This window comes from Quercus lobata, chromosome 11 (genome assembly GCF_001633185.2).
Source record: "Quercus lobata isolate SW786 chromosome 11, ValleyOak3.0 Primary Assembly, whole genome shotgun sequence".
Taxonomy (NCBI): Eukaryota; Viridiplantae; Streptophyta; class Magnoliopsida; order Fagales; family Fagaceae; genus Quercus; species Quercus lobata.
Window position 1 is genome coordinate 3,148,368 of NC_044914.1, and position 26,291 is coordinate 3,174,658.

The following is a 26,291-nucleotide window of genomic DNA, read 5'->3' on the forward strand; positions in this document are numbered from 1 at the left end:
AACACTAAAATGTGGCTAGGGTTTTCCTTTTATACTTAGGACAAATAAGAAACCCTAAAAACGTTTTAAAACAACTAGGGCTGAGTTGGACGAATCTGCAGAAAAACATTCTGCCCGAGCTTCGATCGATCGAGCCTGTCTTTCGATCGATCGAGCCAGGCCGAAAGGCACAATCCTTTCCTGCTTTAACTCGATTCCAACTTTACATTGACGCACAACTTTGAGCTAGCTTTAAACACTTCTAAACACATTGTTTTGATCATGGTTTGCCAACAATACAAATTAGAGTTCTAAATACATAAAATCCTAAACTTTAGAACCTAACACGTTTTTATTCATATCTTCCGACTATTCAATTGCCAAGGATCTTTCCAATCTTCTCTCAAATGTTATCTTTGTCAGTGTTAGGACATATATGATTCACTTGTTAGGAACATATGTCATTATTTTATGTAATTGGCTAATTCTTTGACAAAACGCACTTTGCTTGTATTTGGATAGATCTAGGATGTGTTCAATACTTCAAGAAACCTTGTTTCAAGTTCAAGTCTTAAAGCCAAGCAAGTTTGTCCAAGATTCAAGTGTAGAAAGTTCTGTTCATTAAAGCTCAACAGTTAGCCATCTATCGAGCCTTGAAGAGCTGTTCTAACTCGTGACTCGACAGCAGCTCGACAGATAGGCATCGGTCGAGGTTTATGAAAAACAGAGTTTCAAGTCTGTTTTGACTCCAATCCGTGATTGTATGTTTGGCATTTCTTTTCTTACAACCCTAGACATATAAAAGGATTATTTTAAGGGCCGTCAAGGGTGAGGAACAAGTTGCACAAGTGTTGAGCAAAGTTTGTTCAAGCAAATTGTGACCGGAGACAGAATTTGCCCTAGTTCATCTTCCTTGTGAAGAAGCTGCTGTGTTTGTACACCGTAGGGTTTTGTAACCAAGGAGCTTCTCGATCTTCATCATGTGATGAACTGAAGAACTTCGCAGCCAACAACCTTCTTTAGTTGGTGATTGAAGTCGCGTACTGGGATCCACGCAATTGGTTAGTCACGTATTAGGAGCCGTGTATTACAAGGAGATATTGTCACTACAGAACAATTCCAATTGGAAATTGGGGTAAGGGTTCAACTGTAGGTTGGTATAAGGTACTGGGATTCCTTTACTTGTAACCGCTTGTTTTGATAATAGTAGATTCTCGAGAGTGGTGACCTTAAAATCACCTAGTGGGGTTTTTTGCTATGTAGGTTTTCCCCATTCGTAAACAAATCACTGTATCAATTTATTTTCCGCTACATACTTAGTTTATTGGTGATTTGTTTGCGCTATCACGCGTTTGCATGTTAATTTGATTAATTAATAAATTTGGCTAATTAATTAATCAATTTATCACAAGGGGTTAATGCATTCTTGGCCTGTTAGTCTGTACTCCGATTGTACCATGTATATGCGACTAACCCTTAAACCCCAAATCAGCTATGGCAAAAGTTTTCAGTTTCAGCTTATTTATCTAAAACTGAAAACTTTTTTGCTGAAAGTATTATAGATAAAACTAAAAGGTAGCTGAAATAGTACATTGGAACCCATGAATAGTACTAAAAAGTGCAATAGGACCCATAAATAGTAACAAAAATAAACTGAATTGTAGCAAAAATAGACTAAGTAGTGAAAAAATATGGCTTTTTAAGCCGATGCCAAACGCAACCTAAAATAGAGTAATAGTCTAATAAACCAAGATGTGAATGCTCTATCAAAATGTAAAAGTAACATAACAGTAGAAATGTTAGATGACGGACCAGGACCAAGACCCTAGTAACGAAGCATGTAGCAATAGTGTGTTTATTAAGCCTTGGAATGGCCCCCTTAAAGTGTAGCATAGGAACCATTATAGTGGGCCTAGACCTAGGACCAAGGACTGAGGCTTAGCATGTGAGTAACCAAAATAGTACTCTAGAAGTGTAGAATGAAAGAAATCGTAACGTTTTCAACTTGGTTTTACTATATGATAAGAGAAAGAGAAATGAACGACCCCTCCCTAAACTTATTCACCACATATGTACGAAAATGCAAATAATTTAATCATTAACTACGCCAGACTACCATTTAACATGTTAATTCCATCTGAAGAATTGTATGGCAATGATGAGGAATGTGGAATTGTGGATAGCATCATATATGATAGAATTAAGAGTAAAGGGTCTAAGTGCAACATCAAGGACTACCCCCTCACCATATTTCACGTTTAAATAGAAATAACAATCATTTCTGGATAATTGAAGGTACAATAATTGAATCAGCATTAGTAAAAACAAGGTGAACAAGTATATTTCATCCAAAATACTGCACCTTACAAACATATTTAGTTTTACTAACCTCTAAATAAAAATAGCTTTCTACTTCATTAGAGTGTAACCTTAAATCACTTGATAATTTACAAAGCTTTTAAATATAGGCAAAATACAATAGAATAGTCAAAATAAACCTTAAAGCTCAGATAATGATGATCTGTACAACCTCTGCTGAAACAACTCTTCTCATCCCTGTTGTCTGGGGAAAAAAAATTTGAGCTTTCTGTTTTGCCATTTAATTTCTCTAATCTTACAACATAATGAACAAATATTTGTTTGGAATTCATCAAAACAAAAGATAAATCAACCCAGTTAAGGAACCCACTCACAATAATGAAGATAAATAATATGTCACAAATTGTTACAATATAAAAGCTCAAAATCAAGACCCACTTTCAATTAAAAATGAAATAAACCCAATTACTGGAAACAAATCTGTGTGTGTCTCAAATTTTTGCAAGCAACAAATTCCAACAAAGAAAACCCCACTAAAATCAATATAACTCACTTTTAATTTATTATTTCTTTAGCTTTTAATTTAAATATTATTTCTTTATTAATTTTTTATTATTTCTTCCACAACTCACTTTATCTGTCTCTCCTCTCATATGAAGATTTTGAAGAACAACTAGCAAACCCCTAACCCACAGCCACCTCCACTGCCCATGGGCCCCCATTACTACAACCCAAATCCACCAAATTTGCAACAAAATCACCCCAAAAGCCAACCAAAATCACACATAAAAACAAGCAAAATTCAACAAGCCCACAAATGGATTTGGGAAAGAAAGATTGGTTACTTTGAGGGTAACCACCTCCTTAGCAAAGGAAAGACTTAAAGAAAGGAAAAGAGAGAATACCTGTTTTTTTTTTTTTTTTTTTTTTTTCAATAGGTTGCAGGCTCTTAAAGAAGGCCACTCATTTGATGACTTTAATTTCTTCTTTTTTGATGTGTAAGATCCTTCATCCCTACAAAATGGAGCATACAAATAAGTGACAGAAGGTAATGTTACTATTAGCTGCAAATGAGATAAACTCTTCCTAATGCAATTATTGGGCTAGATCAAAGGGCCAAATAAAATAATAAACCTCATTAGAGGTATAGCAAGCAAGAAACTTACACTAACACACTTTCAAGAAGGGGTATCCAGCCATCCACGGAATACTTATGGACTGACTGAATGGAAACTCTCAATCCTTGTTTGTAAACATCATCATCCTCTTCTTCTTCTTCTTCCTCTTCTTCTTCTTCCTCTTCCTCTTCCTCTTCCACCTTAAGCACTACACAATATATATAATGAGCATAAAAAATTCTCCTACCCTTCTTCATCCTCTTTATACTCCTTGACTGCAAGATAAGGTAGAAATTCCCATTAGGCAGACTGGGAAGATCTATACGTACAGAGTCCCATCGTTCTTGCCTCCCAAAAATACTAGTAGTGTGTAGGCTTTCTTCATAACATTTTCGATTGACTAAATCAAATGCACTAATACGGCAAATAGAGTCATCCTCCTCCCGATTGGAAGCCCAATATAGAGTGCTACCAACAGTAATAAAACTTCCAAAATCAAAGTACTCTGTTTCAATCGCTCTTATTGGTCTTGCAACCTTATAATGAAAACCCATCTTACAATCAGCCAGAAGTTTTGTCCAAACACATGTTCCAACATCATTACCATAGATTTGAGCAATCTCACAATCACTTGAAATTGTAGACAGAAGAATCATTTGATTATCCTCTAAAGATGCAGTAAACATAAGATCCGACCTAATGCTAAATCCAGGATTTGGCAAGGGTTCCCAATTTCTTTTTATGGGGTCAAAAACCTCCATCCAGTGAAAACGATCACTCGTATTCTTTTTTAGGTCAAAACATCTTGAAACATACAGTTTACCACCTAGAACGATGGTATGCGGGTTGCATCTCCCAGTTTTCAATCAAGGTGCACGACTCCATCCCTCCTTAGCACACGCAAGGTCCAAGGTCCACACCTTATGACATAACAAATTTTCAGACGTTCTCACCGGAGCGTCCACGGAAAGATCATTGGCAACAAAATAAAGTTTGCCATCTAACACAGCAAAGTGATTGCATATCTATACCTTTTGTACCGAAATGGGTATGAGATGCTCCACCTTTTTCTCTTCTTTTTCTTTCTCATTGTCAAAGAAGAAGAAGAAGAACCCTCTTGATGGGTGTATGGAACCTTGATGACATAAAACTTAATTTCATCATTACAATTACCAAAATCATCTTCTCCTTTCCCACAAAGACAATTTTCAATTGTGTTTTCCATAGATGACAAGGGGGATGAAGTATACAAAGCCGTTTTTTTTTTTAGCTGAGACAAAAAAGTATTCAAGCCGTTATTAATAAATAATATATAAATAAATAAATAAACTATTGAATGGGTAAAATACAGTTTTATACAATTAGCAGAAACCATGCCAAGACTTATTATTCAAGTTTATATTCAAAGACTGTTGTGATTCAATTAATCTCCTTTCTAGTATATAAATCGATCTCACCATCAATACCAATCCCAATATCTAACATATGAATCCTAAAATATTCAAACCCAAAGCTCAGTTTCCACTAAAATTTCAAGTACACAATCTCAAAGAATTAGAATTTAAAAATTCCTTATGAATTTCGAATTTATATCCAGAATTTAAAGGCTCATGGATCAAAACACCAAAATCAATAGCACTATCAAATTATTCAGAACCAGCATAATTAGATCCATCGTCCAATACATAAGAACCATAATCAAATACAAGAAACCCATATCAAATACACTGGAACCATCATCCAAGCACCACGAAACCCATAATCAAATACACGAATCCCACGAAACCCTACCATTCATAGCGAAATACCCAAAACCAATCCAGAAAATTCAGAGTAAAAATTGGGAAAAGGAGTCACACCTATATGAAAACAGCAAACAGTTATTGCAAAACACACAAAAACAATATCGCCAAATACATTACCTTGAGCGAGGGAGAGTGAATAGAGGTTTGGGGATTTCAAGGAGATAGTAGAGGGATGAGATTAGAGATAATAGAGTTCTGACGTGACTGAAGGAGACAGAGAGGGAGATAAGCAGCTGAAACAGAGGTGGACCTTGGCGTGAAGTCGGTGGCGAGTTTTTATAACACTATTGTTTTAAAAAAAAATTAAATGGGAGAAATCAATTTAGGGGTTTGGGGGTTTTGACTATTGTGAGAGAGAGAATTTGAGATCTCCAATTACTTTTTGTACATTTAAATAATTAAAGAATCAGTTTTGTGCTTATTGGGCTCATATGTGACCGTTTTCCATTTATTGGGCAACCCGGCCCGATATAGATGTCGGCCTAGGCCAAGGACTAGGACCCTAGAAAAGAAGCAAGTAGCAATAGTGTGTTTTTTTAAGCCTTGGAATGGGCCCTTAAAGTATAGCCCAGGAACCATTAAAGTGGGCCTAGACCTAGGACCAAGGACCAAGGACTAAGGCTTAGCGTGTGAGGAACCAAAATACTACTCTAGAAAGTGTAGAATGAAAGAAAGAAATTGTAAATTTTTCAACTTGGATAGACTTTTGATAGTGTTTGGATGGCAATTATCTTTTCTAAAAGAGGGGAAAAAAAAAGGGTCAACATAATCGAAATCTTGAAATTCCTTCTCCTTCCTCCTTGTTTGTTCATTCTTCATTTTGGGGGTTTCGTTCAACATTGAACATCGAAGTCCGAGGAGGCCAATCCATAACCTAAACATAATCAAATTCGAAGTCTAATAATAAGGTATCATATCATTTTTTTTCTTTTTATCATTTTTAATTTCCTTGAAATTAAGGTAACCCTAGTCTATTGAACATGATGTCTCTACCGTTTTCAAAACCCTAATTCTTTCTATGCTCTTGTTGTTCTAGGACCTTAACATGATTGCCAAGCTCATTTGAATTGAATACTAAGCTTTATTATGAATTAACAGGCTTGCTTGATTCTAAATGGGGTTTGTTTATTATTGTATTTGTTATTGATGGTTGATATACGGGACGATTTGTTTGGTCTGTTATCCACTCATCCTGTAACTCCCTTGATATCCCTGCTCCAGGAGGTATAAAACAACGCAAGAAAGCTTGGCGAGCTAAAACTTTTAGAGTTACTTCCTTTCCAATCGAGTCTAAAATCTTAATAACTTATGCTAGGTTTGTTAATTCTGCTTCCAACAATCTTCCTCTATGTTCTTGATATTTGATCCTTCATTTTGTGAATTTTAATTATTTTTATTTTGCTTCATTCTTCTCTCTTCAAATATTACGATTATTTACTAGTGATATTTCTGCATTATGGTGTTTTTAATACAAGGCTACTTTTGAATCAATCTGTATCTATGCTAATGGTGTATATATTGAGAATTTTAATAATAATGGCATGGAAGATTTTGATAAAATCATGAATCTTAACTTTTGTTGAGGGCTGCAAAAGTAGGAAATGAAAATTCTAGAATTCTGCTTTTGTTTGCATAGTTTTGCAAGGCAGTTTGCTTATGATGGGGGAGCTTTAGTTATAGAGTAGGGAGAAGAATGAAGCAATCCAAGAGAGACTCTTTGTGATACAGTGTAGAGTCAACAACAATATGCCTTCACCTGTTTTCTCATATTTCATATGACAACTTAAACAAGTCTTATGAAGAAGGTTATTTTTAGTGATAAAATATAGTTAGTGAAGCTGCCCTTAGCAATTTAATAAGATTTTGTTGTTGATTTACAAAACTCTTTGAATATTATGATCATTTGTTATTAGTGCATGTCATATATTTTACTTTCTGTTAGTGTTTCTTTTAAATGTGATATGTAATCTTTTTATTTGAAATTTTACCCTTTATGTTGTGAAGGCAATAACCAGTGATAGAACATCATATTATTTTTCATCTACCCAAATTGTAAATCACAACAACAAAAAGTATGTAAGCTTCTGCCTAGAATGAACATTGTAAATTGCTTCAAATGAGTAATAATTTTCTTTGTTGGCAAATTAAGAAATACGTGACAAAGTCACTATACACACACACACCCCTATCTTGGTTGACCATCTCAAATCCTAATGAAATTTGTATATTCCTTTTTGTGTGAATTATTCCTTAAAATCCAAAGCGAAAAGGTCCATTTATATATACACACACACACCTACCTTGGTTGACCAACTCAAATCCTAATGAAATTTGTATATTCCTTTTTGTGTGAGTTATTCCTTAAAATCCAAAGTGAAAATGTCCATTTAAGTTAAATTTCTCTCAACCCAACAAAAAATGCATTTAATTTGATTCAAAAAAATATTTAGCATTTCTAAGAACTTTCCCGTGCATCGCACAGGTTATCGACTAGTTGTGACTAATACTAGTGACAATTAGTTCAATTTGCTCAAGCCGGTGAGCTATTATAAGACTAGCCTTTTAACAACCTATGTAATGATGCTCAATTTCTTCATCTTAGTCAAATCCTACTCTTCCTCTTTGCAACCCCCACCCCCCAAAAAAATATAAAAACATGAGGAAACAATGAATTCAAAGTCCAATAGATATACTATGTCTATGTTAGGCATTTCAATTCATATGACTACATGATAAATATAGGTAGACTATTCATTTAACTTTATTTCTATTGGACTTTATCTCATGTGTATAGTAAGATTTGTCATAACCTCCTTGCAGGTGAAAGCAACTACAAATAAAAAAAAAAGAAAAAGAAAATGTACATGCATAATCTCAAACTATAAAGTTCTTGTAATAATGCATATTGATGCAGCACACAGTAGATAATAGGCAATAAAAGAGTAACAAAAGGAGCAAAACAAATTTAATTAATGTTAAGTGATATGAGACTGATTTTGATGTGATTTTTTAAGGAAAGATTGTCTTTGGATGTTGAAAATTTACATGAGGGGTTCCTCATTTAATTATGTAGAGCTGTTCTTGTCCTTGTGTGATTGCAATGGTTGTAAATTTTAAAAAATTTCATGATGTACATTTGTACTATGGTAAACTCATTTAGGCCTATATTATATGAAATTCTATGCCTTTGTTCTGTAAGATGAAAATAAATTGCATTTATGGAGGTGTAGCATAAAAGTTTGTAGTTACTTGTTTAAAATACTCATGGACTCACAATGCAGGCAATAACCATGACCAACCTTTCCTTCAACACCTTCTTATGGGGAGAGGAGGTGCCATTTGTTCTAGAACTCATTGGCAATGTGTTTCTTCTTTCTATTAGGAATAAATGAAGCCATATCATGCATTGTAGCCTAATGCAATCTGCTTCTATTATTTCTGTTTTTATAAGTTCATTTTTCATATATCCAATTTCTTGTCATCTATGTGTTTTGTGCCTTATACTTGATAGATTTATCTCATCTAATATTAATTATGCATTTAAAACAAATCCTACATATTGGAAATTTGTTAGAATGTAAAAATTGTGAGCATTAAATATTACCTTTATATCATGATTCAACATTTTCTAACAGACGAATGAATTATTAGTGGAGGGCTATTTTTGTTGTTGTTTCCCTCTTTCTTTTTTCTTTTTTCTTTTTTTTTTTTTACAAGTATTGCTGTTGTTAATAATAATTAGTTACATGCAGCATTATATTTCATTCATATTACATTTTTCTGCTTTTGTTTTTGTTTCTTTTTTGTTATGTTATGTAATGTGTCCAGTATTATATTTCATTCATATCAACTTGTTTTTTTACTTGTCATTGTGCTTATATACTTGTTTTTATTTTACACCTTGACAGTTGAAATGGCAAGGCAAAAAACAAATATGTGCACACGTTCCAAGTGCATAACCGTGGAAGGAGCTTCTACAGAACATGTGGATCAAGAAATGAACCAAGAAATGCATGAAGTTTCTACACAAGGTATGGGTTTACAACTTGATATCAAATTTGCTATTAGTTTGCTTAAAAATTCTATTAAAAAAGAAAAGAAAAAGGAGCAGCCTCTATGTCTCAGCCCCTGCCCTATATGTCTTATGATGGTTGTTGTCATATGTTCTTTAATTGCTACAAAACTATTCCTTGATATCTTTCTATGGTAGAACTGATTTAAATATATATATATATATATATTTTGATACATGATAGAATTTCTACTCTAGCCTAATCTAAATATATATGTGTGTGAAGCTCCCTCCTAGAAACTTGAACCCTGACCCTTACCCCCCCCCCCACACCTCACAAGCATTTATACTTGTGGAGTGACCACCGCACCTTATATATATATATATATATATATATTTTTTTTTTTTTTATACATGATAGAATTTCTACTCTAACCTAATCTAAATATATGTGTGTGTGAAGCTCTCTCCTAGAGACTTGAACCTTGGCCGTACCCTCTACACCTCACAAGCATTTATACTTGTGGAGTGACCACCGCACCAAGGGTACGCGGTGGTTATATTCTTTAATTGATTTGGAGGATATTATTCAAATTGTTAGTGTATCAAATCACTCTTTGAATGCTTTGCTTTATTTATTTATTTTTAAATAATTATTTTAAGCCTCTTGCATTATATAAGGAGTTTTTTTTATCCTTTTATTGCACAGATTGGGAAAATTTTTTATGCTGCTTAATTTTTTCCTGGAGCTATTGTTTTTTGTTTTAGTAATTTTTATTAGGATTGTGAATTCATTTTTATATGATTCTCAACTTTGATTAGATTAAGAGGTTAGTCTAAGATGAGGAGCATAGTGAAGTTTACTTAAGTTTTTTTTTTTGAATAAATTGTGTTACTGTTGCATGTCTGAAACTTCAAGGTCAGATATTAAAGGATACTTGATGAAAACTGCCTATGATATGGTCACTGGTTGCTTCTTGGCTCTCACTCACAACATAAATTGAAATAAAAATCTCATGTAGAGTCTAACTCATCACTAATCATACCCTAGTCATGCTATGTCTCTATTGGTGTTGTATTGATTACATGCTTAGCATAGCATGAGACAATCTTCCATTACGATACAATTAGAATGAGGTTTAGAACTTAGCTATTTTCAGGCCGTATATTGGTATGTCTCATTTCCAATTGGTGTATAATCTCCTAGCTTGAATTAATTTCTGTAAGTGCTCGAAGGAGCAAACTCTATCACAACATCAACACAAATGTATCAATCATATTTGAAAATTTAATAAGCAAAACACATATGCATGACTAAATTAAAACAGCACATGCAAATTTTATTTCATATATATTTACTTACTTTAACAATATTGTCTCCTTTAAATTTCAGATGTGCAGCCACCTGTACGTGCCACTCGCGGGCCAAGCAAGTACTTGGATGTTTGGGATCTTCCCGACGACCAAGTAATTGGGTTGCTACTAAAAAGCATGCACTAGTCAGTTGATGAAGGGGTGAGGGCTTTCACTGGTTTATTGGGGACAATTGTGCGGAAACCCCACATGTGCTCGATAAGATATCTGAATTGGAAGGACATGCCAAAAGAACTTAAAGAAGAGTGTTGGCGTCTTGTAGAGGTAAACCAGGAACTTATAATACTTGTAATTATGACATATAGCATGCTTGTTGCAGTTCTAATTCTAACTCAACTATTTGATTGTAATTTGCTAACTTAACTATTTAATTGTAGCGAAAATACGTCGTCCCTACTAATCCTATTGCATATGCGGGTTTGAAGACATTTACCTTACAAGAAATTGGGAAGGCTTGGAGGGATCACAAGTGTAGGCTGAAAATGGCTCATTACATACTGCATCCAAGAAACAAAGCACGGGTGAAGAGCAACCAACCCAAGGGATACATACCAGAAGATTGGGATGTTCTTGTTGACCATTGGTATACTGAGGATGCAGTGGTATGTTGTTTAGAGCTCTCTCTCTTTTCATTTTTTAATATTAGTATCCTAACAACTTATACAGAAGTATTTTGTGCTTGCTTTTGTTTGGCTAAGTATTGATACCATTTAAGATAAGTAATTAAGGTTTTATATTTGAGTTAAAGTTCTAAGTTTGTCGTCTTCTTGGGTAAGTTTTTGCAAATATCTAAGATTCTGTTTTTATATGTTTAGTAACTCTTTGATTTACATTATATTGTTTGTGCAACTTATGGTAATTTAAACATAAGATCATAATATGCATTTTGAAGATGTGAAAATATGACTTTGAGTTGAACTTTTAACATTTGAAAATATGCATTTTGAAGATCTGAAAAGAACCTTGGACATCTTGTTGGAAAAAGAATAAAAGAAAATTAATAATAATGTTTTTACATTCCTTGCAGACTTTGATTGGCATATTGTACTTGAAGGTTTTGTAAGAGTGGTTTGGATATTATTAGAGAACTATGTTTTTCCTATGTAGTATGCACAGTTTCACGATCTTTCCTTTGGCCTGAGTTACAATAATATTGTCATTTAACCTATCTCTAAAGACAACCTGTTGTAGATTCTTTACATGTTGTCACATTGTGCCTTGACTAAACTATGTTATGATTTTACCTAGGCCTTGACTAAATTAGGTTATGTTGTCACATTGTGCAGTCTTCCATTTTGTGTAGTATGTAAGATCAGTTCAAATATGCCAAACCTCTTAGAGTAGAATTAGTAGTTCATATTGGCTTGTACATTTGTGTTTGAAGTTTTAGGTTGATTATATTTTGTTCATTGAAAAGCACCTAATCACGGTTGGCATTATTGTAACTATTCTTGAGGCTTGACATTGGGTTAGCTTTGTCTCTTGCATGATTTGTGAAACTTTTATTGGTCTAATTCTTAGTTTGTGATAAAAATGCTTGTGAGATGGCAGAACCTCCTTTATGCAAAAAAATCCATTTCATTCTTTAAAATATAAATGATCTTATTATGATTTTACTCTTTCATATGTAATAGTGTAAAATAAGAAATGTAGTTTTTTATTCAAATTGTTTATCTTTCACAGATTAGATTGATAATAGGTTGGATAACCTAATTAGGAGAAGAGACTACATTAGATCATGTTTCTTTTAATAGTTTTTGCAGAATTTAGCACTTACCAGGTGCGGAGCTGTAGAACCTCTTGGAGATTTTTTAAATTGCAACTTTGATGATTTACATGATCTGTGTGTTGTTAGATATCAAATTTTGTAGAAGTACATAAGAAATGTTATACGATGGCTGTTATATAGAATGTAGTAGGCCAAACCTAGTCAAAATATTGAAGTACCCTATTATCTTACAAACGTAGCTTAACTGCCAAACTTATTTTCTTTTTTATAAGTGCTTAATTGCTAAACTTATGCAGCAGGGGATTGCTAAGAACCTAATGAACCAGATGACTTTATTTTGAAATAAGCTCTTAATTTTCTTCTTTTGTAGCTAAACTTATACTTTAAGGTGTTTGATAGTTGTATTGTGATTTCCATATTGTAGTTGCAACCTTTGAAACTCCAAATTTCCCTTCTAATGCTCATGCATTAGGCAATTTTGGATTCCAATATTTGATTTCATTGTGTCCTAACTATTTTTTTTTTTTTTTGTATGTAGGATGTTCCTCCGATCCTACAATCCCCAGCTCTCCTACAATCTCCAGCTCTCCAAAAATCATCAGTTGTATCCCATCAACCAAGCAGCTTATAAATTTTATGTTGGTGTTTGAGGACATTTTGTGTACAATGAACCACATTTGAACAAACACATTTTTTCCAAGTGTTGAAAAATATTTTGAAACACTTTGAAATTTTGATTATGGTATTAGTTCAATTTAAGTGTTGAAGGACTTTCTGTGTACAAAGGACCACATCTTTTCTTTTGTTAATTTTATGATGATGGTTATAGAAAATGTTATGTATTTGATAATATTTTTCTATGTTAATATAATGTTAGTTTTAAGACATTTGTGGTGTTATCTAGTTAAATTTGTGGTTTTATCTTAGTGGAGCTAAAATTATTATAGGTTATTTGTAATAGAAATGTGGTTTTAGAATCTAGGAGGAAGAAAAAAAAAAAAAAAAAAAAAAAAACCTATAGTGGCGGGCAAAAACCGTTGCTAAAGCCTCAAACATATAGCGGCAAGTGTAACTGCCACTAAAAGGTGCGTAGAGTCTATTGTTTAATAAAACCCTATAGCAGTGCTTAATGCCCGCTGCTAAAAGGTCACTTGACCTGAATGGTAACCTCATATGGCGGCGGTTTTCTACCCACCATAATAGGCCAAAAGCCCTGCTAAATGGGTGATCTATTGCGGCGCTTTTTGTGACCGCTGCAATAGATCTATAGCGACACCGCAACAGTGGCGGGTAGAACTGCTGCAATAAGCCAAATAGACCTTTAGCAGCAGTTTTTTGGGCTTTTGTAGCGGTTTTGGCCCACTGCAATAGTACAGTTTTTTTTGTAGTGCTATCTATTTGTTGTGAGTGCTATAAAAATATTATGGACATATCACTTTTCATGTGAAATTTCTTACTTGTTTTTCTTATCTTATTATTATTGTTTGTCAAATTCTCTCAACTGAGCCAATTCCGAACCACAAAATAAAAACGATAAAACTTTGGGCAAAATTAACATCATAATTAGCAACCCTTTTTCATTTTTTATTTTATTTTTTATGGGAGCAACCCTTTTTCATGTTAAATGAATTTTAACTCTAATTTTTATTTTTATTTTTGTTTATCAAAGATGAAATGGAATCAGAGATTTGCTTTGATATTATGGTAACTTATTGCTACTATTCGAGTTAAGGAAGCATTTTTAATCATATCTTCCGACTCTTCAATTGCCAAAGATCTTTCCAATCTTCTCTCAAATGTTTTCTTTGTTCGTACTCCAATTGTACCATGTATATGCAAATAACCCTTAAACCCCAAATCAGCTATGGCAAAAGTTTTCAGTTTCAGCTTATTTAGCTGAAATTGAAAACTTTTTTGCTGAAAGTGTTATAGATAAAACTAAAAGGTAGTTGAAATAGTACATTGGAACCCATGAATAGTACTAAAAAGTGCAATAGGACCCATAAATAGTAACAAAAATAAATTGAATTGTAGCAAAAATAAACTAAGTAGTGAAAAAATCTGGCTTTTTAAGTCGATACCAAACACAACATAAAATAGAGTAATAGTCCAATATACTAAGATGTGAATGCTCTAACAAAATGTAAAAGTAACATAACAGTAGAAAGGTTAGATGACGGCCCAGGACCAAGACCCTAGCAACGAAGCAAGTGGCAATAGTGTGTTTATTAAGCCTTGGAATGGCCCCTTTAAAGTGTAGCCCAGGAACCATTATAGTGGGCCTAGGCCTAGGACCAAGGACCGAGGCTTAGCGTGTGAGTAACCAAATAGTACTCTAGAAGTGTAGAATGAAAGAAATCGTAACGTTTTCAACTTGGTTTTACTATATGATAAGAGAAAGAGAAACGAACGACCCCTCCCTAGACTTATTCACCACATATGTACGAAAATGAAAATATTTTAATCAACAACTACGCCAAACTACCATTTAACATGTTAATTCTATCTGAAGAATTGTATGGCAATGATGAGGAATGTGGAATTGTGGATAGCAGAATATATGAGAGAATTAAGAGTAAAGGGTCTAAGTGCAACATCAAGTACTACCCCCTCACCATATTTCATGTTTAAATAGAAATAACAATCTTGTCTAGATAATTGAAAGTTCAATAATTGAATCAGCATTAGTAAAAACAAGGTGAACAAGTATATTTCATCCAAAATACTGCACCCTGCAAACATATTTAGTTTTACTAACCTCTAAATAAAAATAGCTTTCTACTTCATTAGAGTGTAACCTTACATCGCTTGATAATTTACAAAGCTTTTAAATATAGAAAAAATACAATAGAAAAGTCAAAATAAACCCTAAAGCTCAGATAATGACAATTTGTACAACCTCTGCTGAAACAACTCTTCTCATCCCTGTTGTTCAGGGAAAAAAAAACATTATTAGAGAAACAAAAAAAAAATTTGAGCTTTCTGTTTTGCCATTTAATTTCTCTAATCTTACAACATAATGAACAAATATTTGTTTGGAATTCATCAAAACAAAAGATAAATCAACCCAATTAAGGAACCCACTCACAATAATGAAGATAAATAATATGTCACAAATTGTTATAGTATAAAAGCTCAAAATCAAGACCCACTTTCAATTAAAAATGAAATAAACCCAATTACAGGAAACAAATTTGCATGTGTCTCAAAATTTTGCAAGCAACAAATCCCAACAAAGAAAAACCCACTAAAATCAATATAACTCACTTTTAATTTATTATTTCTTTAGCTTTTATTTAAATATTATTTCTTTATTAATTTTTTATTATTTCTTCCACAACTCACTTTATCTATCTCTCCTTCTCATATGAAGATTTTGAAGAACAACTAGCAAACCCATAACCCACAGCCACCTCCACTGCCCATAGTCCCCCATTACCACAACCCAAATCAACCAAATTTGTAACAAAATCACCTCAAAAACCAACCAAAATCACACATAAAAACAAGCAAAATTCAACAAGCCCACAAATGGATTTGGGAAAGAAAGATTGGTTACTTCGAGGGTAACCACCTCCTTAGCAAAGGAAAGACTTAAAGAAAGGAAAAGAGAGAATACCTGTTTCTTTTTCTTTTTTTTAAATTTTCCAATAGGTTGCAGGCTCTTAAAGAAGGCCACTCATTTGATGACTTCAGTTTCTTCTTCTTTGATGTGTAAGATCCTTCTTCCCTACAAAATGGAACATACAAATAACTGACGAAAGGTAATGTTACTATTAGCTGCAAATGAGATAAACTCTTCCTAATGCAATTATTGGGCTAGATCAAAGGGCAAAATAAAATAATAAACTTCATTAGAGGTATAGCAAGCAAGAAACTTACACTAACACACTTTCAAGAAGGGGTATCCAGTCATCCACGGAATACTTATGGACTAACATAATGGAAACTCTCAACCTATGTTTGTAAACATCATCATCCTCTTCTTCTTCTTCCTCTTCTTCTTCTTCTTCCTCTTCCTCTTCCTCTTCCTCTTCTTCTTCCACCTTAAGCACTACACAATATATATAATGAGCATAAAAAATTCTCCTACCCTTCTTCATCCTCTTCATACTCCTTGACTGCAAGATAAGGCGAAAATTCCCATCAGGCAGATTGAGAAGATCTGGATGTACAAAGTCCCATCATTCTTGCCTCCCAAAAATACTAGCAGTGTGCAGGCTTTCTTCATAACATTTTTGATTGACTAAATCAAATGCACTAATATGGAAAATAGAGTCATCCTCCTCCCGATTGGAAGCCCAATATAGAGTGCTACCAGCAGTAATAAAACTTCCAAAATCAAAGTACTCTGTTTCAATCGCTCTTATTGGTCTTGCAACCCTATAAAGAAAACCCATCTTACAATCAGCCAGAAGTTTTTTCCAAACACATGTTCCAACATCATAACCATAGATTTGAGCAATCTCACAATCACTTGGAATTGTAGCAACAAGAATCATTTGATTATCCTCTAAAGATGCAGTAAACACAACATCCAACCTAATGCTAAATCCAGGATTTGGCAAGGGTTCCCATATTCTTTTTTTGGGGTCAAAAACCTCCATCCAGTGAAAACGATCGCTCGTATTCTTTTTTAGGTCAAAACCTCTTGAAACATACTGTTTACCACCTAGAATGATGGTATGCGGGTTGCATCTCCCAGTTTTCAATCAAGGTGCACAACTCCATCCCTCCTTAGCACACACAAGGTCCAAGGTCACACCTCATGACATAACAAATTTTTAGACATTTTGATCGGAGCGTCCACGGAAAGATCGTTGGCAACAAAATAAAGTTTTCCATCTAACACAGCAAAGTGATTGCATGTTTGTGCCTTTTGTACCGAAACGGGTATGAGATGTTTCACCTTTTCCACTTCCTTTTTCTTTCTCATTGTCAAAGAAGAAGAAGAAGAACCCTCTTGGTGGGCGTATGGAACCTTGATGACATAAAACTTAATGTCATCATTACAATTACCAAAATCATCTTCTCCTTTCCCATAAAGACAAATTTCAATCGTGTTTTCCATCGATGAGAAGGGGGATGAAGTAGACAAAGCTGCTTTTTTTGAGCTAAGACAAAAACATATTGAAGCTGTTATTAATAAATAATATATAAATAAATAAATAAACTATTGAATGGGTAAAATACAGTTTTATACAATTAGTAGAAACCATGCCAAGACTTATTATTCAAGGTTATATTCAAAGACCATTGTGATTCAATTAAACTAATTTCTAGTATACAAACTGATCTCACCATCAATACCAATCCCAATATCTAACATATGAATCCTAAAAAATTCAAACCCATAGCTCAGTTTCCACTAAGATTTCAAATACACAATCTCAAAGAATCAGAATTTAAAAATTCCTTATGAATTTCGAATTTATATCCAGAATTTAAAGGCTCACAGATTAAAACACCAAAATCAACAGTATTATCAAATTATTCAGAACCATCATAATCAAATCCATCGTCCAATACGTAAGAACCATAATCAAATACAAGAAACCCATATCAAATACACTGGAACCATCATCCAAGCACCATGAAACCCATAATCAAATACATGAATCCCACGAAACCCTAACATTCAAAGCGAAATACCCAAAACCAATCCAGAAAATTCAGAGTAAAAATTGGGAAAAGGAGTCACACCTAGACGAAAAGAGCAAACATATATCGCAGAACACACAAAAACAATATTGCCAAATACATTACCTTGAGCGAGGGAGAATGAACAGAGGTCTAGGGATTTCAGGGAGATAGTAGAGGGATGAGATTAGAGAAAACAGAGTTCTGACGTGACTAAAGGAGACGAAGAGGGAGATAAGCAGCTGAAATAGAGAGTGGACCTTGGCGTGAAGTCGGTGGCAAGTTTTTATAACACTATTGTTTAAAAAAAAAATAAACGGCAGAAATCAATTTAGGGGTTTAGGGTTTTTGACTATTGTGAGAGAGAGAATCTGAGATCTCCAATTACTTTTTGTTAGGTTCTAAAGAATTAGGATCTTATGTATTTAGAACTCTAATGTGTATTGTTGGCAAACCATGATCAAAACAAGATGTTTAGTCATGTTTAGACTTGCTCAAAGTTGGTTCATTTATGTAAAGTTGGATTTAAGTTGATGCAGATTTAATAAAGCATTTTGGCTTGGTTCGATCGATCGAAGCTTAGGCTCAATCAATCGAAATTCAGGCAGAATGCGTTTTCTACAGAATTCCAACTCGGCCCTAGTTTATTTAAAACGTTTAGGGTTTTGTATTTTTGCCCTAGGTATATAAGGCAAACCCCTAGCTACGTTTTAGTGTTGCTCATATTGCTGTTTGTGTAAATCTCTTGTGAGATTTGTGAGGAGCTTTCCTTTACACAAGCTTAGGATTATCAAGAAGGAGATTCGTTCAAGAACTTGATGATCATTCAGTTGCTACCATAAGAACTTAAAGAAACACAAGCGGGTGTGCTTGTACTTGCTGGAGAATCCAAGAAAGAAAGAGTCCGTGGTTTCGGAGTTTGCACGTGGTCGTGTCAGTAAGTTTCTACTGGTGGGTAGCAATAGGATGTTAGTGGTCTAAGTCCTATTGTAAAACTTCGATTCTTTCATAGTGGATTCAGGTTTACCTTAAGGATAGTTAGGTTAAATCCTCCCCAGGCTTTTACCGGTTTGGTTTCTTGGGTGATCATATCATTGTGTTATTTATCTTTCCGCTGCTTTGCATGATATGATTATTTGATTGTGTTAACCTAGATTTGTTAATTTGACTAAGTAATAACTTGGCTAATTACCTAGGTTAATCCAATTATATTTTTTAAAGGGTCTAAAAACTATCACTTTTTGTACATTTAAATATTTAAAGAATCAGTTTTGTGCTGATTGGGCTCATATGTGACCGTTTTCCATATACTGGGCATCCTGGCCCGGTATAGATGTCGGCCCAGGCCCAGGATTAGGACCCTAGAAAAGAAGCAAGTAGCAATAGTGTGTTTTTTTAAGCCTTGGAATGGGCCCTTAAAGTATAGCCCAGGTACCATCAAAGTGGGCCTAGACCTAGGACCAAGGACCAAGGACTAAGGTTTAGCGTGTGAGGAACCAAAATACTACTCTAGAAAGTGTAGAATGAAAGAAAGAAATTATAACGTTTTCAACTTGGATAGATTTTTGATAGTGTTTGGATGGAAATTATCTTTTCTAAAAAAAAAAAAAAAAAAAAGACACACACAACAAAAAGGGTCAACATAATCGAAATCTTAAAATCCTTCTCCTTCCTCCTTGTTTGTTCATTCTTCGTTTTGGGGGTTTCGTTCAACATTGAACATCGAAGTCCGAGGAGGCCAATCCATAACCTAAACATAATCAAATTCGAAGTCTAATAATAAGGTATCGTATCATTTTTTTTTTCTTTTTGTCATTTTTAATTTCCTTGAAATTAAGGTAACCCCAGTCTATAGAACATGATGTCTCTACCGTTTTCAAAACCCTAATTCTTTCTATGTTCTTATTGTTCTAGGACCTTAACATGATTGCCAAGCTCATTTGAATTGAATACTATGCTTTATTATGAATCAACAGGCTTGCTTGATTCTAAATGGGGTTTGTTTATTATTGTATTTGTCTTGTATTTGTAGCTGAGATGGACACCAATGTTATGGAAATTTTAATTTATAATTCCAATCCTAGGCTAGGACCTTGATATGGTTGCCAAGCCCAATCTAAATAATTGGGTTAATGAATTTAATGGGTTTGCTTTGTTTTATTGTTAATTGTTGTATAATTTGTCTTATATCTATGTTCAAATTTTAGTGCTTTACTTGGGCCTTTGCCGAGCTCTGTTTGGTTAAAAGCACCTGGTGAGGTTAGCTTTAATTGTAGAAAAAGAAAAGTGTGTGTATGGGCCAAGGCAAACTTTGATACAAGCAGGCTTTCTTATTCTTCACTTTCTAAGGTTGTTGAAAAGGATAATAATAATGCCCAATTCCACTATGTTGATGACTACACTGACTCTCCATGGGACTCAAACTCAAAGTCCTTTCCACCGGATCACACGTTTTACGAGGATGATTTTGCTGTTGATAGAGAAGGATTTGATTCAAGCAATGACACTCGTAATGTGCAACCTTATAATAATAATAATAATAATAATAGTATGCATCATCCTGAGGTTAACTTGAAGAATGTGCTCAATGGTATACTTGCCATTGTGACTGGCTGGAGCAAACTTTCGAGTTTCATTTCAAATCAGCAGTCACTACTCTTGTTAGGATTAGTACTCTTAAATCCTATTGTATGATGCTATGTATGACATTATGAATAACTTAATGTTGTGATTAATAAAGTTGTTTTATTATTATCTAAAATAATAGTAACATGAATATTTGGACATTATCATTTAGTCCATGAGATGCATAGTATGTAATTTATGTGATTTAGTCACAGAAGATATAAATCACAAGTTCTTTGGGGATTCTAGCATTTTACCCTTAATTTTTTAAAAAATTGGCAATATGCCTTTGTTTGCAAACTATATAGGGACGTGCCCCTGTTTTGATACTCGATTACCCTAAAATCGAGTTCAATTAAATACTCGATTTGTAGAAAATCGAGTTATACCCGATCAAACTTTAAAAAAAAAAAATATATTGCATGGAACTCGACTTTCAAGAAATCGAGTTCTATGCAAAAAATATATATATATATATATATATAAGTGTAATTGCCCCATATTCAGAGAGCCCTATAGTGGCGTTTTTAATCCCTATAGTGACGTTTTAAAGTCCTATAGCAGCGTTTTCCGGTAAAATTTTTTATAAGTGTAATCCCCAATTCAAGGAGCCCTATAGTGGCGTTTTTAAGCCCTATAGTGACATTTTAAATCCCTATAGCGGTATTTTCCTGCAAAATTTTTTAAGTCCCCATTCCAGGTTCAAGGAGCCCTATAGTGGCGTTTTTAAGCCCTATAGCGGCGTTTTGGAACTCGACTTCCCTAAAATCAAGTTCCATGCATTTTTTTTTTTTTTTTTTTTTGTAGTTTTATTGGGCATAACTTGATTTTCTACGAATCGAGTATTTTATTGAAACTCGATTTTAAGGTAATCGAGTATCGAAACAGGGGCATATCCCTATATAGTTTCGAAATAGGGACATATTGCTAAATTTTTTAAAAATTAAGGGCAAAAGGCTAGAATCTCCCAAGTTCTTTGTAAACTTAGAATTTTAGTTCGTAGTCGGTGATGAAATTGGGCATTTCATCTATGAAGACTATAACATATCAACTAAGATGATTTGTCTTGATCATGGAAGTGGAAACTTCTAGTTGGTATGTTGATATGCTTTAAGAGTTAAGACATATGGAACTGGACCGTTGTGAGATTTATTATTCTTTTAGTGACTGTCAAATGAATAATAAATCTCATGACTTCTATTTATATGAACACTTAATTCTGAGAGAATAATGGACCTGATTATACAGTGTAGGTTACTTTGATATATCAGGAGTGAGATTTAAAGTCATAATCAAAATCTCAGTATGTTGAGTAGCCACATTTAGTGTTAATAGAACATATATTCTCAAAATGGAATTCATTATCTTTTAACGGAGATATAAAATATTCCCTTTAGATAAATTTAATGGGTTCGATTATTCAGAGTGTTAAGTCTAACCACTTTAGTAAGGAATTACTAAAGTATATTTTTATGAAGTTGGATTTCATAAATATATGATGAATAACTTAAAGAATTAAATCGAGTACTCAAGAATTAAGATGTAGTAATCTTCAAAGTGGCAATCTACATTTATAACTTTGTGTTACTATAAATATTTTATGAAGGGGTTGCATGTACAATAAAATCTAAGGATATAATTTATTAATAAGGCATAGAATGCAATTATATTTATATAGTGGTATTAAATATAATTAATGGTAACTTTGAACTTGTTAAGAGTTGATAGAAAAGCCTAAGGCCCATTGGAGCTAGTGTCTTATTTGTTCGCTTTTGGTTCCACTCCAAGCCACATACTAAATCCCAATTGAAATGGCCCAAAAAGCTAGTCCAATTAGATAATCAATTATAAGGAGAGAAACATACAGAATTTTGTAAGTGAATAAAATGGTTTGTATGTGAGTGTTGGACACTCTATTATTCTCCCTTAAACACATTCATATAAACTGCTTGAGAAACCACACTTCTTAGGTGTTAGTGGAATTGGAGTAAAGATTAAAAGTATTCCCAAATACTTCTAATTTTTGTTTTGAAATTCACCACACCAAGATACGCTATCTTGTTCTTATATTCTGAAATTTATATAGTACATGTTATCAATTGTGAATAAAGTAGATCCACACAAACATGTATTTTTCCAACAACTCCCTACTTCAAATGTTTCATTTCTTGGGTCCGCAAAGGATGGTGATACCTTCTTGAACTCCTCCGTTTACATACCCTGGCCCCACCACTCCTTGAGCCCAATGGATCAATTGGGGTTAATTATAGTGTTTACAAGGATGTATTGGAGGCTGAGCCTCCTGACTGGCTACCGGATAGTTCTACTACAGTTTGCATGCAGTGCACTGTTCCTTTCACTGCACTTGCTCGTGGCAGACATCATTGTCTGTTTTGTGGAGGAGTTTTCTGCAAAGTATGTACCAAGGGGGGTGTTTGTTACCTGTTAAGTTCAGGGAGAGGGATCCCCAGAGGGTCTGTGATGCCTGCTATGATAAGTTTGATCCATTATAGGGTGTTCTTATTAACTCCATCAGCAATGCTGTGCAAGTAGCAAAGCATGATGTGATAGATTGGACTTGCACAAGAGGATGGTTGAATCTTCCACTTGGTTTGTCTACGGAACATGAGATATACAAGGCCTCCAATACTTTGAGAAGCTATTGCCAGGTGTGATTATCATTTGCATCTCAGCTTGTTTTTACATGTCAACGTGTTTTATCTTTGTAAAACTAACATCTCTTTCCTGCTTTGTAATGTCAAAGAGATAGGATTGTAAAATTCTAATGGGTAGTTCTTGCTAGGTCATAGATTCTATTTTGGAGCTTTGTTTCTGTGTTTACCCTTTGCTTCTTTTCATGTACATGTCAACTGGACTATAATGGTATTTTAGAAATTCATACTTTGCATCAACATTCTAAATATGCAATCCTTTGTAAAGCGGTTTTCCTTTTTTTTTTCTTTTTTTTTCTTTTTTTTTTTCTGACTTTATAGTTTTTGTTGGAATTGACAGGTTGCTAGGTTCAATCCTGACAAGTCGATACCTTTAGCAATTTTGAAAGGAGCAAAAGGCCTGGCAATTTTAACTGTAGCTAAAGCTGGTGTTCCACTTGCTTACAAACTTGGCACAGGCTTGGTCATTTCTCGAAGGTCAGATTGATCATGGTCTGCCCCATCGGCCATATTCTCTGTTGGTTTAGGATGGGGTGCTCAGGTAACAACAAAATTGTAATGTTACTTCTAGTGTTCATTTCTTTTTGTTATTATCACTACTATAATGTCTGTAAGCATCAATATTTGATAGAAGGCTTGAAAATAAAAAATCCAGGATATGCACGAGTTTGGCAAGAGTTCCTTTTGACTATTTGTGAAATTCTAATCGTTTATCAAGACTTCTTCAATTTATGTTTCAGCTAATAATTGTACTTAAATATGTGTTCCCAGATTGGAGGAGTGCTCATGGACTTCATAATTGTGCTTCATGATTCAAAAGCTTTGAAGACATTTTGTAGTCGCATGCATTTTTCTCTTGGTGCTGGTTGGAGTGCTGCAGCAGGACTGGTAGGGAGAGTGCTGGAGAGGTTTTGGAATGTGCTATACGTACAGTTGTGTCATGATTTAAGTTGTGTGTGTTTGTAACTTTTGGTTACATGATTAATTAGAATCATACATGTATGTAACGTGCTAGTGTGTATGATGGCTTAGCATGAAAAGAAAAAAATGAAGATCTGTAGAGGTTACAAACTGCGAACCTTTTATTATAGTATCATTGGCTGTGATCTGAATGTTCCTAAAATCTTTTTTTTTTTGATAACAAAAAATTTTATTAGAAAAAGGCAAACCTAGTACACCAGTGGTGTACTAAAAGAGAAGTACAATCAATTCAAAATACAATGATCAAACAAGTGTAAGAGAGAAAAACAAGGGGGAGAGAGAAAAGCAGCACTGAATGTTTAAAATCTTGTTCAAATCTTTGGAATGTACTAACAGATGACAACCAAATGGCTAAGGATTGTTCTTTGGGCTCTTGAAAGCATGCCGTAGGCTTCTTTTGGTCAATCATTTTCTGCTATTTGTTGATTTTGCAATCTCTTGAAATGGGAGAAAAATTGTGGGAACTTTGGAATTCGCTTCCTCATGGTTCCTGTTTATGGCTTCATATCAATTAGTGACTTTTCTAAGCCTTAATCCAGATGATTAAGGCTGGGCATTGGCTCCATGAATTGTTGGACTTAAAACTAAAAGAAATTGTTGTGAAAAACATCTTAAGTGGATGCTAGCACATTAGTTGATAGTAATCTACCTGTATTCCGGTGATTTATGGTAGAATTACAGCATTTAGATGTCCACATGTTTCTATGCGGGCATTTGGTGGTAGGGTGGGTGGGGGAAGGCATGGTTCTGTTAGGACAGTTTCTTTCAGGTGAGGGAGGCAAGATATATATCATAGTTCTAATTTCAATAGATTGTGGATTATCTTGTATTCTCCTATGCGACCATAACAACATTACTTAATTTATTCTTGTTGTTTTCGTGTTTGCTTTATATCTTTGATTCTTTTAAGATTAAATCTTCTTGATTGTTTTAATAGTAATCAACTTCTTAAAGTTTTGAATTGAATTGGAAGCGTAAGGATTTTTTAAAGATTGAGAGCCTAAAATAAATGCAAATAGTGAAGAAACTAGAGGAAGACACCAAAATCTTTAGTTTTAGAGATCAGCCTAATATATGTATATATAGGGGGTGGGATAGAGGGAGGGTGGAATGCAATATTCATTTTTGCAAGGTAGTACTGCTCAAGGATATTGTTTTCTGTACTTTTCCCCATTCTAGTATGATTTGTGCATTTGAAAGTAATTTTGCGGTAGCCTGAATATTGATAACTACTGACACTAGAAAACTATGGCAAGTGCATTTGTGGGAGTGTCATTGGAAGGGAATGTTGTTGCAACAAGGATGGATACCAATTTACGTTTTTATGGTGATCCTTATCTCACTACCTCAGATATTCTTCTTGGGATGGTGAGCACTGAGCAGACCAAAGGCTGCTAAGCCCTTGTATGCTGCACTTGAAGACCTATTCTCCAGTCTACGGTGATAATTCCTGTTGTCTGCAATTTGGCATCTTTCTGATGCATGTGAAGCATCTTAATCCTATTCAGACATGCTTGGATTCTGATACATATTCCTCATCTTAGATCTATAATTGTAAAAAAGTTATTTTGGATTGTTTCATCTTCTATCTGTATAAAGGGATATACTTAATGCCACAGGCAACTTAGTCTACTGTTTCTATCTTAATCCTATTCATCTATGATTGTCAAACTGGTTAGAATAATATGATGTAAATAAACTAAGATTCATTGGGACTTCTACATGTATATATGCAATAGAATGATAAAAAGTAAATTTAGTTGGCATGAATCAATTATTTTAAGTTCAAATATTATTTAATACTTATCAAATGGTTTGACTAGTGTATTTGGATGAGTTCATTTTCATTGGTTTGTTTTGTTTGAAAAATAAGTAGTGTAAAAGTACAATTGTCTACTAACGACATAAAAAGAGTGTGAAGATGCTTAGGGGTGTTTGGTTTGAGCATCACTCAAAACTCAGTTTTCAAAATTCTAACCCATATCTCATTTTTTATTCTCTATTTTTCTCTTCACCTACCAAATGATGTGTTTGGCT

The 26,291-nt window shown here is 34.0% G+C and overlaps 1 pseudogene; it reads left to right on the forward strand.

Annotated features, from left to right (window-relative positions):
* Nucleotides 1-20,496: 20,496 nt before the first annotated feature.
* LOC115969576 lies at nt 20,497-25,905 on the forward strand (annotated as a pseudogene).
* Nucleotides 25,906-26,291: the final 386 nt, after the last annotated feature.